The following is a 22828-nucleotide window of genomic DNA, read 5'->3' on the forward strand; positions in this document are numbered from 1 at the left end:
TCTCTCCATCTTTTAAGTAAAGGGGTCTCAGATCTCATGAGGGGTAATAATGTATAGGGGTGTAAAATACTACTGATTTGAATGAAGATGCAGGAGGTCTGTTAATAGATTTGTATATGACATTTGATGGGAGCACCTTAATATGAAGAAAGTGATGTTTTGCAGCACTGCGTGTCAAATCAAAGGTTCAGTTTTTATAAAAAGAACTTGTCTCTGTGTTTGAACCTCGGTGAGTTCCCAGTGCGTCTCTGTCTCTCAACGATGAGCTCTCCTAGCAGGTAAAAGCCTCAGAAAGCCCTCGGTCCATTTCCATTCTAGCTTCCAGCAGTGTGAGTGCTGTGACAGCCTCTTGGGGGCAAAGGGATTATTGAGATCAGGCCTCCCCCAGCTCAATGCCTCTGGCCCAGCCAGCCAAGCCAGCCCAGTCAGTTCCTCGAGCCCCCCGGTGCCTCGCAGAGCAGCCCACCAGGCGCACAGAGAGCAAAGAGGCACCAGGGACCCCTCTAATTGTCCATGCTTTGGGCGGCTCTCTGGCAAGCCAGCATGAAGAAGGCCCCCAGTCCCAAGGCTGTCCCACTGCTCCCCACTCAGCCCTCGCTCACAGATTCTGAGGACGATACATCTGCTTTGAGGCTTGCCGTTTTCTGAGGCCGTCCTATTGTACAGCTGGAAATTGTGAATTTCTCTGAAAGTCTGCTTTCAACATGGTCAGTGCCAGTGTTACAGCAGGGTCATATCCTAAACTGCTCCAATGATCCATATGATTCATATGTTCTGAATCTCATTCAGTGTTTCTCTTGCAAGTTCTAAAGTGTTATGACTTTTGCTGTTAATCTCTTTGAAAAATACACAGTAGGCCTCAGTAAAAATGTATACTGTGGCTTAGAGGATAATTAAGATTGATGTGGTTTAAATTATTCTGACAGGGATGTTTCAGTGCATATCGCCAAAAATATTTTTGTCCTAAAACAGCACCAAAATGCATGTGCACAGAGCCAATAGAAATACACCCCCTGGCCACTTTATTAGGTACACCTATACAACAAAATGCAATCTAATACAACATATTAGAAACTCCTCTCAGTATAATGCAGTCTAGTATTTCCCTGATACTGAACATTATTATCTTTGTAAAGGTAGAATTCATGGCTGAGCAGTTGCATTGGATTGCATTAGATTTCACCTAATAGAGTGGTCACTGAGTGTATAAGAGTTTTTGAGGAATAAGTATAAGTTGTCTGGTTAATGTATGCTGCAAGTGATATAACTGTGGTAAGTGGAACACATGCACCTTCAGTAGATCCTGTTATTAAAGTAGCCATAACCAACAACAACAATACATATTCTGTTAATTTAATAAATATATTTTTGTGGTGTCTTGGAAGTATATTCCAGGAGGATTTGCTATAACCGAGAGCTTGAGGTCTTGGGGAGGCCATGGCTGCTGAGAACAGCATGAGGACTGACAAGGCCACCCATACAAAGGAAGGGGCAGCCTCTAGTCATCCAACGGGGGGGAGGGGAGGCAAATGAACATGTACAGCTGCAATAATAAACACACAATTACTTTGATATTTGCTGTTTGTTGTCTTTTATCATCCTCAATATATGTGACCTCTTAAATTTCTTTTTTCTATGCAACAGGAAATGGTGCTTCTGTTAACTTCTCATGAGGTGTTCACAACATTTGCCCGTGTTTAAGTGAACAAAAAGGACTTTTGAAATCACAACCATGGATCAGGAGATCGTGGAGCGGTGAGGCAGCAGTCAAACGATGGTTTTAAAATCCGTTACAGATTATAAAGCTGCAGCTTTCTAACTGCATGATTAACCAAATGGAACTAAAAGCAATTATGAGCCACAATAACATTTAGGTAAGCATGCCATTTATGAGATTGACAAAACATCACAATTATTGTGTATGTATTAGCAACTCATTAGCAACACACATATTGCACAATATCCTCAGCCATTTAATTATGCGTGATTTCATCATTTACAGCCCCTCCCCCACAGACACTTTTTAATTTATAAGTAGAAAACACACATAGATTAAAATCCGGCACCATCTAATAATACTGTGTTGGTAAATTATTATCTGCTTTGTTTCTATAATTCATGATCTAATAAAATCTTTGGCTGGGCAAAGCAACATACTTATGTTGTACACATATCAAATGTGTTTGAGCCGAGCTCTGGCTGGTGTTTTTGACTTTCTCTTCCTGACTTCCTCTACAAAATATCTGGCTCAAATGTGCACGTGTTTTGCATATTCTGCAACCATTGAAAAAGTTGTGAGCTCAGTAAATAGGTAGTTAGGCATGCTGGTCATGCCAGTAACAGCTATGCAAAAGGATCGCCAGACAATAGCCCCTAACTGGACTGTGACAGGGTAATTACTGTGCGCACATAATAAAATTCTCTTTACATAGGTCACTCGGAAAGTGTAATTAAAAAAGCGTTATAGATTATTTTTATTGAAGCAATTAAACCAAAAAGCAAAAAGTAATTAAGTGTGGAGGTAATAATAGTGTTGGTCAACAGCATTTGTTTTGAGAGAGGGATTTGTCAGCCTCACCCCTCTAATGCAGCACAGACATCATTTAATTTACACTCTACAGTTTTATTACGTTAAACTGTTTTTTACTGTGTAACAATTATGTTTATAATGCCAGAAACTGAGCAGGATTTAATGAAATCATTATCATGTGTGATAATTGTGAGTAAATGCTCGATTTGAATTATCACCTCCCTCTATGCACAGAATTAATGAATCGTTACTATTCATACTACTGGTTTATAATTATGTTAAATTGGCCGTCTTATCAGCAGTCAAAGACTTGGGATTATCAGCGTCTTGACTGTGTGGACTGTGCCAAATTCCTTGTGGATATACGCCTGTTCCCTGCACAAAGAAGAAAAGGAGAGATAATATTGGGAGGTTAAACTCCACAATTTCCTCTTAAAAGATGTAAGGAGAGCTATTGCACAAATGTGCTCGTGCTTTATGAGGGAAATCAGACAGACGGGTCTGTGGGGCATTAACATCCACTTGACTTTGAGTGCAGCCGATTTTACAAGCCCAACACATACATGTAGCTGACACATCAACTGTGTTGATCTCTGCAATTGTGTCAGGTAACTGAATTCAGATGATATGTTAATGCGGAGGGGAAATATGTTGCCCTAGTTAGCATATGGGCCACTTGCATTTCAGAAACTTATTATCATTCAGCCTGCACATTTCTGGAAATCACAGCAATAATCTAATTGTCAGGTAGGGGGAAAAATTGCATCGTTTCAAACAGGGAGGTCAAAGATAATTTGGTGAGGAAAAAATGAGGGAAGATAGATTTATTTTTAAAGCAAATACACGTGAATGAGGTTGTTAAAGGTTTTTCCTTTAACAGAAAGAATAGAAGAAAGAAATAAACTAAAGGAATGAATAAAATAAAAAACTGCTTCTTTGCTAGGATGTCTTAGAACACCTGTAAACATCTGTCTGTGTCAGATATGAAGCAAAAATCTTCTAAAGACGACTTACATTACATATTAAAAGCTTTATCGTATGCACAGGTAATCAGCTATATCTAGTACTAACTCCACGCCCCCCCCGCCCACCACCATTATCACTTACATCTCCATCACTGGTGTCACTTATGTGTAAGAAAAAGCAGTGACAATAACCCTTCACAAATGTGTCCTTTGATTGCTCTATAAATACCCATGTAATCATGTCACATAGTGGAAGAAGTTTAACATGCACTATGAGAAAAAAAGAAAAGGAAAAACACAGAGAATCAGAGGAACATGAATGAAAGCGGAAGGTTGTGCTGCCGATTTCACACGTCAGACTTTGAGCACAGTAGTTGTGGTTTTTCTTTTGTTCCGTCTGCTGTCATTGGGCATGCGAACAGCAGAGGGCAGCTTGAATACATAAATACAAACTAGAAGGGTGCATCTCTCAGTCATCAAAGACATGCACTCTTTTACATCCCAGCACACCGCTCAGCTCCTGTCTGACAGCCGGCTGGACCACAGAGAGCTGGGGGACTGTGATCAGCATCAACCCCATCACAATACCACACGGGGGACTCAGTGGAGGAAGTGGGGAATAAAGGAATTGTGGAGTGACAGGTAATTGACCAACACCGGCCAAGTAGCAGGTAATGTTTTGAAAGCCCCTGTGTCAATTTGTAAGTCACATAAAATCTTGAGCTCTCTCCCTGTCTTTTTTGTCTCTCTCTCCTGCAGGTTGCAAAGAGAGTTACAGCACCTTGCTGCTGCAGAACAAACCTCAAAGACAACACTCTATGCTGTTTTTATTGTTAAACCTGTGTTCTGCCATTGTCTGCCCTCCCTCCTGAGCTCTCTCTCTCTCTAGCCCTCTCTCTCTCTCTTTCACTGTGGCTCAAGATGAATCTGCCAGCATGTGCCCATGCTCTTCATCACTGTCAGGTGCCCCACGGTGGTCCTCCTCCTCTTTCTCAAACTGGGCACCAACCGCTGGCTGGAATTATTCCTCACCTCCAAAACTCTCCCCACTGTTTCTAAATAAATGTGGCTGTAGTAACCGAGGAGTGTTGCTCATCCATCTTTACCGCGCCGTGTGTGTGGAGTGTGCAGTGTTGTTTACTGAACCAGACAGAGAGCCTAATAAGCCACACAGTCGGTGTAAAGACACAACGTGTAGAATGTGGCGTAATGTGTTAGATTTATGGCATTGGTTTGGAGCGGTAGTTAACGAGAAAGTCGCCAAATTTGGCAACGCTGACAGCCCATGTCTTCAAGCCACGCCCCCAAAATTATCATTATGAACATAAACATATCATAATGAAGGTAAACAATGAACATGGCTATTGTTAGTACTCACAGCTGTCAAGTTAGCAGCTTGTGGAAGACTCCAGTGCACGGGCAGAGTGAGCGCGGGCAGACAGGTAGGCAGGCCCATATGAAATGATTGGACAGGCTTATTACAATCTGGCGACAGCCACAGACAATAGACTGTATATACAGTAAGAAGTGGATGTAGTCATCCCATTGGTTTTATGGACGGCCGTTTTGAAGCCTCGAGTTCGACATTTTGGCCGTCACCATCTTGTTGTTTTTTGCAACCAGAAGTGACACAAGAGGGTGGAGCCCAACTACAATCGAACGCTGAATAAGACATTTTTAAGCGACCAAAATGTTACAATTAACGTTCATGAACTGAAAACACACTGTGAAGGGTTAAAGTTCTGAGACGAAAATGCAGACAACTCCCAGACAGAACAACGCAGTGGTAGCGACCTGTCAATCACAAGGTAGCCACGCCCTAAAGCATCCCCTGCTTTATGGTCTATTTGACTCTAAATGGGACCGTAATTTACTAAATGAACATCATGCCGTATTGAAGAAGACTAGAAACTAGAGATCGAGACCATGAACTCATGTTTACGATGTTTACTGAGGTAATAAATCAAGTGAGAAGTAAGCTCATTTCTCATTTTTTAATCAGACTACTTTTTGCAACCAGAGGAGTCGCCCCCTGCTGGCTGTTAGAAAGAATGCAAGTTTAAGGCACTTCTGTATTGGCTTCACTTTTCAGACTCCGAAGGTTTTTTTTTTGGTTTTTTTTGACAGAGCATTTGATTTATTGATTTCTGTCGGGATGTAAAGAGAATTTCAACAAATATAACAAACGTTTTTTTGAGGAACATTACCAACCCTAGCTTTAATTCAGTGTCAGTTAGGATTTTCATTCCTAATTAATTTAGCATTCATATCCTTTTAAGATCACACAGAATCATCCACATTCACTTTTGCAAAATTTAAATCCACATTGTAGCAGCTCATTAGCAGACATTTGGCCAGCATTAGACTTGTTATAAAGGCCTGTTGATAGATAAGACAGTGTTTTTGTTTCACTTGACATGAGAATAACTGCTGATGTGTAATGTGTAATGAAGGCACAAATGGTAGCTGCACCATCTGTTGACAGGTTGGTGCCTGTAGTGTTTGTGAGTGTCAGGATGTGTCTGCTAGGTGGGATGTTGGCTGTTAGGGATTTACAATGAGAGCGTGCTAAAGATACAACATTGTGTGCTCCGGCTTTATGTTTAAGCACACCTACACATGCTGTATCACGCTGCATGCTGCTGCTGTCGAACACGGTGTGCAGCGATCTCTTTCCTCTGCGTTGGTTATCAGCAGACAATTAAAGAGGATGCATTAATTTGTTTTTCTTTGAGGTAATTAAGCTCTTCCGCATGAGTGATGTTGTCCTTATTGTCCCCTGCTTCATGCAAATGTGATTATCTTCCAATCCTTTGTTAGGTTTACTAAAATGCTTTTCGAGCGCATTCTGTTAAACGTTGAGAGAATACACAAAAAGATAAGTAGTTTTATTTTCACTTTTGGATAACACTTAAAGAGCACAGAGGTTGTAAGTCACTTAAATAAGGAAAGCACCTGCAATGCAACTTGATTAGCGGTTAAATCAAATGACCTGCATTATTAGACCTTTGGTTGATCCCTTGTGGAGCACATCAGCCAGGATTCTTTCCCTTTTCACAGTGAATCTCATTCCTCAACACAAATATGCACTTATTAAGTTCCCCAAGTTCAATTTGAAATGCTTTTGCAATTAACAAGTAAGCCAAGCTTTAAAATGTCACATTTATTGTATTTTCATATCTCTGAAATTCAGTCCTGAAACAGAATGATGTGTGTTTTATAGCAGTTATGATAAGAGGCTTACACAGTCAAAATCTCAATATAGATCATTTGACAAACGTCTTTGGTGGCCACTCGTTAAATTGGTTTCACCCGCATATTTGGGCCTTATTTAAAAGATATCTTTGAATAATGGTAAGCAGTTTAGCTCCTCTGAAAAGAGGAGGGTGATGCAAATGAACTCCATTTCACTCTGTTTTGTTTAATCTATAACATTGTAGGTTTTCCGCAGCCTTTTCTCAGAGAGTTTATAGCTTCTATATTCTCGCGTCGATTAATGCAGCTTAGGCATACCTATCTGGAATTTAAGTCAGTCTAATACTCCTCATTGCATATCAAGGACACAAGAGCGTATTATCTGATCATTCCTTGCATTCATTACATTAATGAATCAAATATGAATAAGTGTTCCTCTTCAAAAAAAAGTTCATTACCATAAACATTAATATTAATGCCGTTATGTGGTGATGCTGAGCTACAATGTCTAATGACGTGTTTGCAAAAAGAAAAAGGAAACAAAATCTTTGTAATTGTTCTGTTAAATATGCGATTTTTGAAACAACACTTGTGGAAAACTAATATTTTTTTGCAAAAGCAAAACCTGCTCCATCATAATGATCTTACTATTTGCAGTCTGTCGCTGAGTTTCAGGCAGGTAAGATCTAAAAGGCATTGTCTGCTCTCTATTTGTTTGCTTCTCTCAGACACATCTGTTTGGAATAACAATGTACATCTGCTGAACATCGTTGGATTTAAAGCAGCTGCATTTTGCTCTGTGCATAGGAGTTTTTTTTGGCAAACAATATAACAAGTCTATGATGGAAAAATGAAAAAAATGTACATTATATATTTCACTGACAATTAGCTACTTGGCACATTGAAATCCACTCACAATGATCATGCTGTATGCAGGCAATGCATAGTGCAGATATAACAACACGTTATGGCACGCATCTCAACAATGTGCCCCAAATATTTTGAAAAGCTGTTGCTGTTGGTCACTTGTTTGGTACCAAACGCATCAGCGAGCTGGTTGTATTTTACCCCTACTGAAACGTTGGCTGTCAACAGAGCTCCTATCAAAAAGCAGCGGTACCATCCAGTGCCTAGAGCGCCCGGCTCTGTCCTCTTTTTCAGCCAGACCGGTCTCTGGCAGCTGCACGCATGCACACTGGCCGAGGTCAAAGCTGTCACTTCAGAGGGCACTGTCAAATCTCAGCCAGCGCTGGATGATGTGGGAGTGCTCCCTACAATCACCCAGATGTTTCCAATCAGCTGGGCTTCTCCCATCCTCCTCACCCACTCTCGCCACCGTCTGAATTTGGAGTGCCACCATCAACCACTGGAAACATTTTATGAAAGAGACAGAAACGGAAAATCGGATTAATTGAAACCCCGTGCTGACATTTCCAATGATAATTTGCATTTTCATCCGACTCATCACCTTAGCTCTTGGTGCATTTCCATTCCTATTGAAAGGGGAAAAAATTAATTCATAAATAAAAGTACTGTGCAGATAATGAGCAGTATTTTTGTGAGCAAATTTGACTACTGTGTAACAAATTTTCAATTAAACATTTAAAAAAATGTTATTTTAAATTCTTTAGTGTCATGAGATATGACAATTTCAGGTAATTGGTTGATTCATGTGTCTGCATGAGTATCAGGTTATTGAATATGCGTTATCACATCCGTCCCAAATGTGTAGGCTAGGACCTACTAAACTAATAGTAGGTTCACAGGGCTGTTATCACCTATTTATTATGATGAGACGATGCTGGTGGAGCCTGGAGCACAGTAGGTGCAGAAGGCCTGTTAATAGGCATGTGCTTCATTATTGCTATCAACTTTTTCTTTCCAAAACTTTGACATAAAATGTATTTCCCATACAGCATTCATCAAAGCAATATTTGATCATGTTGTACATTCTGCTTGTAATTCTCTGCCAATCATAGAGAAAATAAATATATAAAAACATATGCCTATTCAAAAACCCAATAACAGTCAAATCAGGTGCACTGTATGTGAGTTTTTATATTGTTTCCTATGTGTGTTACCAGTGTTAATCAGTGATAGATACTTTACCTCTCGGCTCTACTGTCCTATAGCATGACTGATAACTAATTAGCTTAATCAATCCCACATGTTTTACAGCTAGCAGATCATAAGAGCTGATACAGTAGGTGTATTGATTTTGCCTGTGTGTAAAACATAAGCATAACAGTAAATCTGTTATGATTTGACACTCCAGCAGAAACAGTACAAATCATGCATAATTGAAGCTATAAGCAGAATTTCGGGAATAGGACGCCTCAACGAGCCACTTCCCGTATTTCCTGTAAATACCCGCCAAACCCACTCCTGTTCTGCACCCCTACCTCCCACCCCATTCTTCTCTCCTCATCTCTTCGTAGGGTCCCTGAGGGGGTCCCTCGTACCCGGGCGCTGCGGCAGATCCTCGATCGAAGCTCCCCAAACTGCATCCAACTAAGTGGACAAACCACAAGCATCATGTGTGTTTTCGTTCAATAAAATCGTACCTTTTTGGTGGTGTGGTCCTTGCTAGTGAATAACCGGATAATGGGACCAAGAAAGCCATCAGCAAGCGGAGGTATAAGCAAATGGTTCAATACAACAAAGCTGGTTATTTTTACATCTAAATGCGCTCAAGAATTCTTAAAAATAAAAAACGTCAAATTAAAATGCCTAATTTCAATGATCAGTAACATTTGAATATCCCCACATCAATCACGTTTCGCCACTGTTCGCTAGCTAACATTCCCTTGGATGCATTGACACAAAACGGATAATTTTTGAAACAATAAAGTGATGTGGGAGACAACCCTGCACCAGTCAAAGCTCCAAAGTGTGGTGAGAAAACATGACCCATAATTTAATTTTTTTTTAACAGCAAGAAGTGGGCCTTAAGGAGAACTATGATTCTCATGGTTCATACATTTTGAGTTTCTACTAGAACATGTTTACATGCTTTAATGTTCAAAAAACATTTCTCATCCTGCCTGTCTGAATACCTGTATTCACCCTCTGTCTGAAACACTCCGTTTTTGCACCCATTTCTTTAAGATGAAAAAAAAGCCCAGTCTGCTCCGATTGGCTTGCGGAAAAAAAGAAAAAGAAATAGGGTGCACCTTTGCAAAGGTAGTTCTCACGCGGTGAGCGATATATTCTAATGAGCCTGCATGTGACATAGGAAGGGGAGCAAAACCTTAAAGTATGAGCAAATGGTGTGTATCATTTTGTTAGATTGTATGCTGCTTAGAGACCCATAAATTCAAATGTGTTAACCTTTTATAAAATTAGTAATGAATAATAGATGGAACAAAATCTTCGCCTACAAGAGCTGCATCACTGTGAACTCTAACTCGCCGTAAGATAAGTGGAAACACTTTAATACTTGTGTTGCAAAGAGTGGTGGACTAAGACTAGCTGACAACGCCACCTGGGGACTTGCACCCCAGGAAACACTAAACAAAACCTTGAATACGTTTCTGGTAGATGAGTAAGACACAGATTTGTTACTGATGAGGCAGAGACGCATTTGCAAAAGTCAAATTTTATTTTAATTAGTAAAGAAAAAGCACAAAGATAAGACTGGAGCTGTAGGGAAAGGAAAGATGAAATATGGGGTGATTAAAATTGTTTATTTTAACAATTTCTAAAAAGGCCCAATATGAAATTTAAAATCTAATGCAACCTTAAAATAGTAGTCCAAAATTAAACTAAGTTGAGGCCACTGTTGGAGAGGCAGACAACACTTAATCACCTTGGGTGCATCACAGTGATCCTGACAGCAAAGCTACAGTGTAGTCCATTTGTGTCCCAGTGCTCTTAACTCACATGCAATAGGTGGAGGTACCTCCCCATGGGTGCCTAGCCTCCCAACAAAGTGACTTTCAGCTTCTGAAAGAAAAAAAATAAATACAAGAATTAAACTAAACAGAATGAACACAAACAACCCAGTTGGTTAGAAGGCAAAAAAACTCAAACCAAACTAATAAACTAGGACAAAAAGAACAAAACATATACTGAAACAAATCAAAAGTATTTTAAGGGGGCAAAACAATCGGTCTAAATAAGGGGCAAAAACAGCAGCAGTGTTATTTTAGGTCAGTCAAAAATGAAATATTAACAGGGCTAATAATGCTGCATCACAAATCGAAAGGTAACCTATGTGTCGCACAGTAGAAGCTAAAACCCAAAAAGCAAAGAGCTCACTAGACACATGATTTAAAAGACAGACTACATCTTAAACTGTCAGTTTCACATACTTGCAGCAACATCAACACTACAACAGCATGCCAGGCAGAAGCAAGAGGACTTAACAGGCCCCAGGTGCTTTATATGGCGGGCCTGATTAGTGGGTTGGTGGAGGAGGAGTCAGGTAAGGGGCTGCGTTCAAGAACTGCAGGCACTATTAAGGGAATCAAAAAAATGCACGTCACCACTCTTGTAATGAGTAAGCAAATATTGCAGTGAGAATCCCAACAATGTGCCCCAAATATTCTGAAAAGCCGCTGCTGTTGGTCACGTTTTTGGTACCAACTGTATAAACAGGCTTGTTGTTATATTTTACCCCGACTGAAACGTTAAATGCAGCAGTACCATCCAGTGCTCAGAGCTCCTGGCTCTGTCCTCTTTTGGTGGTGCAGATTCCAAAATATAGTTGTATTTATAAAAACAGCACAACTGCTTGAGTCTAAGAAAAGCTGGTGTTATTCCAGCAGAGGAGCAGTGGATGTTTTCTAGGTCTCTGGGTATATAATGAAGCAGCCACGTACGTGGGATTGTGAAGGCAACAGAACACAATGCACAGAGGGCGGTTGGGGTCCAACAGCAACAGGTTCATCCAGCCATGTGAGCATCAATATTGCACCAAAGAAGGTCAACTATTCCTGCTACATTTGATGGTCAGTGGCTCTGAAACTTTACACAAATCATTTTTTAGTAGGCATTACCGCCCTGCTAAAAGCACATGCATTAAATGTGACGGATGGCATTATTAAATTGTGGATACTCGTACCTCAAGGAGCAAAAATGAATCATCCTTGACTTCACATCGGCACAACAGTGAGACAAGGCGTGCCTCAACCATCGAATGCAAATTACCACAATTTAGAGTGTTGTATTCAGCGGGAGACCATTGCTAAATGGTCAGACAAGCTAGTCACAGACATTAAAATAAATTATGTCTAATTTGAATTTTAGTCACGCTACATTAACTAATAGAAAGTTATTAACATTTCAAAAGACGGGAAAAAAAAGCTTTTGCCTGCAAAATTAACAGTGGCTGGGCTGACCTGTAAGCCATGCAGTCTGATCACTGTAATGACAGCGTAATGGCATATTTACATTAAAATCTGGGCAGCTAATATAGGATTCAGAATGGGAGGCTCAGTCAAGGATTATTTAGTCTGGCCTGCTGGCCTCTCGCTGAATGTTTCTTTCTTAACTTCAATACAAAGCAGAAAGTTCTCATTTCATGACTATTTATGTGGCTGGTCTCCGCCGCTTGCTTTCCCTCTCACCACCCTAATGTTCTCTTTAGTTCCAACCTTTTATCTTTCATCTCCTCTCTCTCTTCCCTCCTTGGTCTTTAAAGGCAATTATCATTTCACTTCAGAAATGTCAGAATCCTACACTTCAGTTGTATCTTGAGGAGCCTTGTTGGGATGAATGGAATTCTTCACCGACGAAGATGAGTGTCTCTCTCTCTCTTTCCCACCAACCCCTGAACCCTCTGATATTGCCAGTCTTTGAAACAACAGAAAGATTTCTCTGCATTTTAAATATTCCTAATTCATTTCTCCCTACTTTGATATTCTCCAAGAAACTGCCGTGTTATTTCAAGATATAGGATGTGAGTACAGAAGTGATAGGATCCCACTGGTGGAGAGGTTTTAGGTTTCATGTTTAATTGGTGTGAAAGCAGTGATGGAATGAAATTCTTGTGATATAGAATACATTTTGGATTTGGCCGAGCTGTGAATGCATGGTTGCAGTTAATGATTAATATGTCCGTTATTTTAACGTTCAACCATTTAGTACAAAAAAAAAGTCAGAAAATCCTCAAACCCAAATATATTCAATTTTGTACAATCATTTTGAGAAGCAAATGTTTAAAATTTTTCTTTGATAAATGACATTTACTCAAATATCAAAATTGTTAATAAATAATTTCCTGTCAGTAATCAATTAATTGACCAATCAGCCCTTAATATCACAGTTTGGTTATTACTTCTTAAAGCATCAACACCAAATAATAAAAATAAAAATACAACAAACACAAATATAATCTAATGATGCACTGTACTGCCACGTTCGTCTCAAAAACAATATCACACAAAGAAAAGTAATAAATAAATACTTATAATTGACAATGACGTCAATAAATAGACAGAGACATAATTAATGTTTCAGATTATTTATTAAACCAAACTGATTTATCCTACATGGTATACACCATTAATTTATATACATGTGAATTTGGTAACACATATACAATATTATAATCAATTAATAATTGATTTATAACACATTAATACATATGCTAATAAGCAGATATAAGGACAATTTAAGTTTCTGTCAATGTACTAACTCCTCATACAGTATGAAGGATCTCTTACTGTTGTGTAAACAGATAAACACTTGGTAACATGGCATAGTTGTAATCTTATAATTAATCTTATAATGGTCTTCAAGATTCCTGGACACATTTATAAACCTGTCTGTGAATGATTTGTACATGTGTATTTACGGTTAATGTAACTGTCTAGTTATGGATGCTTCATAGGGGTTCTCATTGTTAACAAATACATGAAAAAACGTATGTATTTTCTTGCAATAACATTATAGTGTATTATAAACCATTTATTAACCATTATTTTGTGTTTATATACTGCTTATTAATGCTAAATAGGGTGTATTAAAACCACTTTAAAGGTGCTTTGACTCGTCTGCACTAACTTTACCTTATGATGAATTTTTCCAAGTGTCTTTTAGAAACAAATCTATTAATGCCACATGCACTCCCCATGACTGCTGGCTGTGAATATCGGACTCCGACGTCCTGCAGGTGGGAGCAGGTGATATGTGTTTAAAAATGCAAAATGACATCTAATGTTTAGCGTTGCTGCTTGTTTCCCAGACCCGGGCTAGACCTGACCATCTGCTCCCCTGGTCAGATGGAGCGACGCTTTTGGCAACGCTCAGAGCTGTTCCTTTGGCCTCCATCTCAAAGGACACCCAGTATTATCAGATTTCTCTTCCCTGGAAAAACGGAGACAGTGGCGCTATAAGAATAACAATATGCTTAGAAAAGGAAGGGGGTGGGAGGAGAGAATGGGAGGGATGGAGGGAGTGGGGCAACAATAACAACAAGTTGTCTCGCTAGCAGCCAGATACTGTCACATTACAGATGGAATCACTTCAGAAACGTGGAGAATTAATATCCTAATGAAGCTTGGAGTGGCCATTAGGTGTGTGTAATGTGGCTCCAGGGGGCTGGGATAGATGTCCAGCAGCTTTAGGCCCTTATTTGCACGCAGTCACCTCAGCGGTTGCTTTTATTAGAGTAACATTAGAGGAAAAAGGGAAGATGCCACGGAAAGATAGCGTTTTATTACTCTGGCTCCCAGGGAGCCATGCTCTACCTGTCACAGGCACACAAAGCATGCTGTTTTAGTTTTAGTTTAGTTTTTACAGCTAAATATCTCTGTTACAAATGCCTCTGTCTGTGGAGCAACATTTGGGCTATTATCACCAAAGTGTTCCAGCGTTGTCTGGAGATGACTTATTTCAAACTGTGCGAGAGGATTTCTGTGCAGACAGCCGTGAATATAAATTTCATTCACATTTTCCATTCACATTAATATACTCCATTTCTCTCTTCTTTTCCCACATCTCTCTCTCTCGTTCTCTTTTGACAGGACTATTGCATGCCTCTGCTTTTTATCTCCTTACATTTTCGGGGGAATGAATTGCTCTCCTCCGTCACATGGGCTCTGGCCGAGAATTCATTTTTAGTGGGTCAAATGTTTCAGAATGTCATCTTTGACAGGAACCAACCAGCACGATGAATACAAGGAAAGACACGGCCTGCTGATTTTTTTTATTTATTTCATTTTGTTGGTTCCATCACTGCATACACTTAAAGCATGGTAACCATGCAGTACACAAAGCACATGCAGGCAAACAGGAGTGTCTATGTAGGAATCAATATTGAATTAAAACTCACTCCCCGCTCATGAATAAAAAAACAAAAATGAAAAATGGTAAGGGGGCCGTTGGAGCTGCAGGACTCTGCAGTCAGCTAATGAAGGTTATGTTGCATGGCAGAATTCAGTAATTGCGCCGCACAAGTGAGGTATTAGACAGGATGTAGCTAATGGAAAACAATCACATTTAACATGGCTCCTTGGTTCTAGCTGTTCAATAAGTGAGCAGCAGGCTGGCTCACAGCAAACAGGAGGTGGGAGTGGGGTGGGTTGTGGAAGAGGGGTGGGGGGGGGGGGGGTTCGCCCAGCACGGGGTTTTAATGTGATCGGACTATAACAGACAATCTATTTACAGTGTGCTCTGGGGAGCTAATAAACAAATGTTGAGTAATTTCAGCCAGCAGTAATTACCCTTGCAGCTGACAAGGAGAGTGTGATACTCTCTCCTTCACCTCCGGCTCGGTCCAGGAGGTGTGGGCTCTTCGGAGTGGTCCTCCTCTGCTCATATAGATGTGGCTGCTGGCCAGCAGTCAACCGCACAGGATCATTTACAGTACACTGCTCCTCTCTGTGCACCACGGTGTCAGACTCTCTACACCATTCTTCTGTTTTTGCTTTGGCAATAGCCAGACACAAATGATGAAGCCGGAGCATATAACAATTTGTAGTAAAATGCAGAGATCCACAACTATACGTTCAAATAATCCAATTAAACAGCAACTCAAGCAGCAGGTTACCAGCTTGAGCGGTAATTAACATTTGTACATGATTTCAGTGAGACTCCTCACTTCCTTTAGCCACATGCTATTGCACTCTAACCCTACTTATAAATCAGTGGAGGGAGAGAACAAATATTAAGTTTAGGAAGCAAACAAATTACTTTGCAGGTTAGACGGGCGAGAAGGCCAAAGGCGTCTTTATCCAGGGAGCTCAGTCTTGATCCTCCAGTTACGCTGAAATAGATTTTTATGCAAATATGTCTCTATCGATCGCTCTGCCTCGCTTTGATGGAACGGGATGGAGAGAACCGCATGTAATTAGATAGAGATAATCATTACAGAATAATCATTAACGGGACATGTTTACATCAGCGTGGAATCTGTTGCAACAGTTTGACTTAAATGTGCGGATAGATTATTGTTGTCACGCAGATTAAATGTATGATAATGTTCAGGGTTTTGTGTGGTAAGCTACGATATTTTTCTGTTGCAGATCATGCCTACAGTGCATTAGCCTCAGTCCCCTCTGTCTTTCTGGCCAGCATGGCACAAACAATGCCTCATATCAGATCCCCGCGTTCTCTCCAGAATAACAAGGAGGGAGTGGAGCGGTGACGTGAGGGGTCCAGTCTGAGGGGCTGACAGACGGATAGTGAGCCAGCCTGTCCCTTATCCTCAGACAGGCAGATGTCCCCTCTCCCCGCGTGGCCGGCTGCTGACCAGGGGAGAGCCAGGCGGCTGCTGAAATGAAGAAACTTGAGAGCTCCTCAGGGGGTGAGCTGGTCATTTGATGTCCAGCACAAGGGCAGGGTGTGATGCTGAATGAGCTGAGGGAGAGAGGCAGCCTCTGCAGTCTGTTACAAAGGCCCGGCCTGACGGGTAGGGAAGGAGGGAAAAATACTGAGCACAGGCAGACTATTACTATATTTCATCTATTTTGTCAGAGAGGAAAAATGGTCGTGAAGCACATGTTGGCGTGGGGCAAACATGGGGACATTTCTTTAATCTGTTCACACCCAATAAAATCTATTCTTTCGAAATTATCATTATTAGCTTTTTATCAGCTTTGTTATGAGCAAGAACTGTCCATAATAACACTCTGGACAATGGGGGAGTGATACTGACACAATCTACAACTGAAGTCCCATTGAAATATGTGAAGTACAGTCACAATGGAGCTATGGCATCTTTCTTACCTGGCCTAGGTTCAGTCTTGCAGGCAGTGGAGAGCCCTTTGAAGGCTACAGAGAGGCTGAGATGAGAGGAAGCCCTGCCTGCAGAGGGATCAGCCATGTCGAAGTGCCAGCACCACAGTGCTGTAATTAATCGCCAGCGATGGCAGCCTCAGTCCTGCAGCCCCTGCTCAAACTTCTCCCTTACGACAAAACCCGCGGTCAGGAGACGTTAGGCAACATTAACTGCTCGCACCATTTCCATTTTCTGAAAAGGGGGTGGTGGTGGTGGTGTGTGTGTGTCCCGGGGTGGGTCTGTAGATATAGGACTACCGTGGGGGCTCAGGCGAAGAGAGCGACAGTGCATAAGCCATGGCTATGTACCTTTCATCTTGGAGGAGATTTGGAGAGGTTTCAGACCGCAGAGACTTCTTAATTCTCACTAATTCATTTGCGTTCCAGATTCACTGGGCCTGGGATAACCTGAGAATGATAATGAACTCGCAAAGGGGAGTGCATGGTCCCTTGCCTTTGAATGTGCTCAGAATAGATTCAGATAATCTTTCCTTGTGAATCTTTCTGGAGGAGAAGAATCCCATTGTAGGAGTGATTGCCTGTCATGAGATGTCCTCCGAGTTGATCGTAACCCTAACTTTCTTTTTTTTTTTTTTTCGTTTTAAAACCACAAAAATGCAATATGGATGCATCCACAAAAAAAAAAATAGATCTGTGCAAGTTTTCGATTTCAAAATCATACTTTATAATGAATATTTATTTGCAAGCTGCATGAATTCTCAATCAATAAATTCTACCCACCAGCTTATATAAAAGGTGTTTTGGGTTTTTTTCCTTCTTGGAAATCAAGCTTCATCCAAACAATATATTATCATTACAAATGAGGCAGCAGGCGATTTACATTTATGGATTGAAATGCCACATTTTCAATACCATAGGCTACACAAGCAAGAACATGTTTACATCCTAAAGGCAAGCAGTGCTCGCTGTCAAAAAGTGTTACCTTTATTTATTTACTTTTTTGGCAACATCAGCACTGAGATATTTTGACAGTACAGTTCTTTTAATGTTTGAGCAAAACATGCTTTAAAAAAAAAAATAAGGCTCATTCTCTGCACTCTTGACATTCACAACCAGCCGGCTGACAATGACTGGAGAGATTTTGAAGAGATTTATAGGTCTGCAGAGTTCTAAGGGATAGATTGCAAACTCTTGTGAGAAAAGGGAGGGAAAGCTGCCTTACTTCAGGGCCCGGTCTCATCTTTGGTCAAACAGAAGTGAGCTTAATTTGTGGGTCTGCCTGGGGAATTTCAAAGGAAAAAAGCTTTGAGTGACGCCAAGCTTGAGCTCCCTGATGTTAGTGAGATGAATGAAAGCAGGGTCTATAGGCTACGGGCCTTCTCACACTCCCACATTAACAGAGGTCTTTCAAGTTCTCATCAGGATAATTGTATGGGATGCAGTAAAACGCAAGACAGTGTTTTAGAGGAGCCATCAGTCTGATTAAGATTCACTTGTGTGATAATATGTACACACTTTAAGGTAATTATAAAGTAATAACACACAATATGTGTTTCCTGGTGTATAATAACATGTGGTTATAGAGTCACTTTAAACTAGGGCTGACCCGTCTTAGACGATTAGTAGACTAATTGGTCGTTTTGGTCTCAGTCGACTAAGATTTCTTTAGTCAGTTAGTCATTTTTTATGCTTTTTTCTGGTAAACACAAGATGTAAAGTGGTGCTTTTGTGTGATTCTTTGTGGAGAAAGTCAGGTTTACAGATCTGTCCATTAAATCAACTAATTGATTATTTGACAAAATCGTTAGTCGACTAAGAATTTCTTTGGTCAAGACCAGTCCTACTTTTATATTATTTTACTACTATTACAAAGTCAGTTGTAGCATTATTTAATTACAAAAATATTACACTTTAATTTTCACTTTAATAAATGGTTTAAAAACAGTGGTTGTAAGCAGATATATGGATACAAAGTGGTTATTAATGTATAATATGTCACCAATATAACTTCTTATGAAGACATATCTGTGTTTTAAATGTCATTTATTATCTGTTTATACACCAGCTTCCACTTTAGGGTGCGGAGTTATACATAAATACACAAATAAACACTTATATCGGCTATATATAGCATATAATTAACAATATATAAGATGTTAATGTAGTGGTCATGAATGCTAAATAGGGGGACTTAAAATAAAGTATTGCCCCAAACATAATTTTAATTAGTTTATACTTTCCCACCTTATGTAGAGAAACTATCTGGGTTCAAATGTGGTATTTACTCACAGTACTACGCTGTAATATCTAGTGGACTAAATAAAGGACAGCAGGTTCCTATTGCAGAAAATACAAGAATTCATTCTGTGCCTCTCGGTGTTTTTCAACAGAAGACTTACTGTGCTATTGTACTGTATGGAACAGGCTGGCCTTGATAGAATGACCTAACATTTTGACAGGACAAAATATAAAGCTGCTCTTTATTCTGTGGACAATTCGCCAGATGCAGGCATGGGAATGGCTTTAATCAATAGAAATGTGGGTGTACTGCATGATTTATTCCCGGCTTTGCTTTATGTACAAAGAAATCTTGGACATTGCTAGGAGTGCAAGCAATAATGGGGCCCACTCAATTTCCCCTGAAAGCTGGTGTTGTGATGGTTGTTGCCGCGAGTATTTACAAGTGCTATCTGATCAGCCTCAGAGGCTTCCCAACGAGACAGATGATTAGGTGCGGCAAACGAGCCTCATCACCGGCTGAAATTGATGACTCAATGCTGGATGACAGACAGCCCTATTTGTATTAAGATAAGGCGCTGACAGTTGTGTATCAATCAAAATTGAGTCATTATTGAGCATAAAGAAAAGCATTTGTAATATCATTAAATCCAGATATGCCTCTCTTCACATCTGGCAGGCAGCCATGCGTGTGAAGGGGGGGTTGAGGGACAGAAAGAGAGAGAGGCAAAGCAAAAAAAAAAAAAAACACTTGGGGCAATCATTCCTGGCAGTGCGCTGGCAGCTGCACTGTTTTTTTTTTTTTTGTAATTTCAATATGTTTCTCTGTACCTCAAGCTTGGGTGCAATAACAGCTTACAGATTGCTTATGTCATCAAATTTTGACAAACTTCTCAATATGTTTTGACCTTCATCTTTAGCCATCTGCTTCCATCTACTCTTTCTTCTCCTTATCATTCCCTCAGTCTATATATTTTCACCCCGCTGTAATTGTGTACCCTAATGCTTGAAAGCTAGAATCAAATAATTCAAGACAACAGCAATCTATCGGTGCCTTCAAATGGAACTCATGAGCTCGTGGTTACAACATGGGAAGTCATGTACATGATATGCTTGGCGTTCAAGTGGTTAAGTCGTGAGAAAACCGCTGCTAAGCAACGGCAATATGAACGTTACTGTCGGCGTCTAGAAGCCACAGAGGCTAACAATTTAGCAAGTTAGGAAGCGGGTAAATATAATCTCTCTAGCTACGACTAAAATTACGATATATTAAGTTATTATGCACCAAAAAATTAACTTGCACAGCCTCCGCCATTTCTGACAACGTCTACAAACATGTCACAACTCGTAATTTTGGAGCTTTCAGAAACTTTGAGGCCACTTTTGAGGTTGTGAATAACACAAGAGTTCATAAGGACTCTTCTCGTGAACACTGTTAACACGACCACATTAGTAGGCTACATGTAGTAGCCATTATTTATCTTAAATGCAATAACACATTTTTTAGCCACTTGGAGGCAGCAGGAACAAACTGTAAACACAACACTGACATATTATCACCTTTTAAGTTAGGGCCAACTTGTTAGCATACATACATTTGTGTACTTATACATCCAAGAGATACAGAACAACATTAACATTTATTTTATTTTGTGTTTCTAGCCACCTGAGCGTAAGTTAGATTTTCACTCTCTTTTAGCTCTGTTTTTGGTCTCCACCAACTCCTGAGCGAAATAACTATATCTAGATAAATGTTCTACTATGTTCATCAGCTAGTTGCTAACATTAGCTGTGTTTCACATATTTTTATGCACATTTTGAATTATCACATTAGAAAAGCTGTATGGAAACAGCAACATTTGAAACAACTTCCTCAATTGCGGAGAAAAGTTCTTTAGGCTCGCTTGAGTTTTTTTTGCCTTTGTCGAAAAAGAGTTGCGCTAAATGGGTTGTGGAAATGCTGAATAAATCCTGATGTAGTAAACATTTAACTCACATAACTGATCAGCTGTTTCCGCTGTCGGCGTCTTCTCTGATATTCCCATAATGTGCGAATGCTAGTCTTCGTCTCCGGACAAAATGAAACATGACCAATATAGCTGACATGAAAGAACAATTAAAACTTGCCCAATTGACACTAATTCCTGAAGACCTCTCAATCAAGCCAACTTGTTTTGTTTCCTCTTCTTCTTCCACTCTGTTTACTGGCGGATTCCAGCCAGACATAGCCTATAGCGCCAACTTCTGACCAAACTACGCTGTAACCGAGGTTATTCCCTCCAAACCGGTTGATGGCAACGCAACTATTTCGCTTTTTTTTTGCAACATTTCAAAAGTTTGCTTAAAATTTGCCTCAGATATTGAAAAGCTCCTTAGAGCTGAGGGAAACTGCAGTCAGGTGGTAATTCTTTGTGGGTTTGAGCGACCCTTTTCACACATACAGTAAGTAGCCATGTGATCCATTGTTAACATAGAATATTTATTATAGCAGCTTTGATAACATCCCTTTAAAGGTGTCATTCAAATCACTCACTTCTTCAATATCTGTTCTCCTGTTCGCTGCTGTTGCATCACGTTAATCGTGTATATTCTAGTTAGTCAGTTGTGTTATTCTGATGTGAGAAAACTATCTCTATACTCGAACAGATCAAAAGCATAATAGAGACCTCTTAAACAGTCCACCGACAACGTGGCATTAAGAAGTATCTTGTTCCGTGAGCCGGTGATCAGAGTAAACAACACGCTGCGTATAATATAGTCCCTCCACAGTTTGACATTTCCCTCTGATTTTCATATCTGTGCCTGAAATGACAGTCTGTGTAACATGTGGAGGCCTTAAAAATGCCACGGCTGATATGAAATCAATTTGCATTTCCCCGGTGCCTGGATAACATGGCCCTGTCAGAGGACCCTGCAGATCTGCTGGAGATAATGACGTTATAGAGGGCGGCTCGCACAGTGGAAAGGATGAAATTGAAAGAGTGACGTTCTGTGTTTCCCATGATTGCCTTGACTGGAGGATGTGTGGCTATCGGACATGTACTCCTCTGTCTTTGCTCCCCATTAGCTCCACTTGTTCCCAGACAGGGGTTAAGACGGACTAAAGAGATCCACCAGTTCGACCAGTCAAAGCCTCCGTGTGTCAGCGCTGGTATTTCAACAGTATAAATAAAGAAATTATAAAACTGTAATGAAGCTCATTAATTCCACGCAGAACATAAAAGAGCCAAATATTACAATTCATTTCATAATAGCAATTGAGATATTAAGAAAATTTCGACTTTTAGGCCACTTTTGATGTTATGCCTTAATTTATAGACACTAATTAACACATTGATTGACTATTCAACAGCTTAAGAGAGAGACATCAGTTAGAATGTGATATAGTTGATGGATAAAAGAAGAAATGAAAACAATAAAGAAATCCCTCCATACCGACTGTTATCCCATTGACTTCACACTGCAGCATTGACCTGGTGTTACAGGAATTGTGATCCCATCATTATACTTTTCAAAGAAGACCACACAGTAATGGTAACTACATGCCACTTTGGCCACTTTGTGAAAATATGAAAAGGAATTATCGGAATGGTGGAGATCACACACAGGAGTGCACTGCGTTTCTAAAGCCATATTACAGTGCACAACCCAGAATTTGTCATAAAACTTAGGAAGTGGATAGTTGACGGCACTGACCTGAGGACATTTAGACGTG

The 22828-nt window shown here is 40.1% G+C and overlaps 1 long non-coding RNA gene across 1 annotated transcript; it reads right to left on the reverse strand.

Annotated features, from left to right (window-relative positions):
• Positions 1 to 6679: 6679 nt before the first annotated feature.
• Positions 6680 to 9313, reverse strand: LOC119500733. Its single transcript, XR_005209678.1, has 3 exons — positions 9255 to 9313; positions 8159 to 8183; positions 6680 to 8056 (listed from the first exon to the last, which is right to left on the reverse strand). It is a non-coding gene; the product is annotated as an uncharacterized LOC119500733 (long non-coding RNA).
• Positions 9314 to 22828: the final 13515 nt, after the last annotated feature.

This window comes from Sebastes umbrosus, chromosome 13, assembly GCF_015220745.1.
Source record: "Sebastes umbrosus isolate fSebUmb1 chromosome 13, fSebUmb1.pri, whole genome shotgun sequence".
Lineage (NCBI taxonomy): Eukaryota > Metazoa > Chordata > Actinopteri > Perciformes > Sebastidae > Sebastes > Sebastes umbrosus.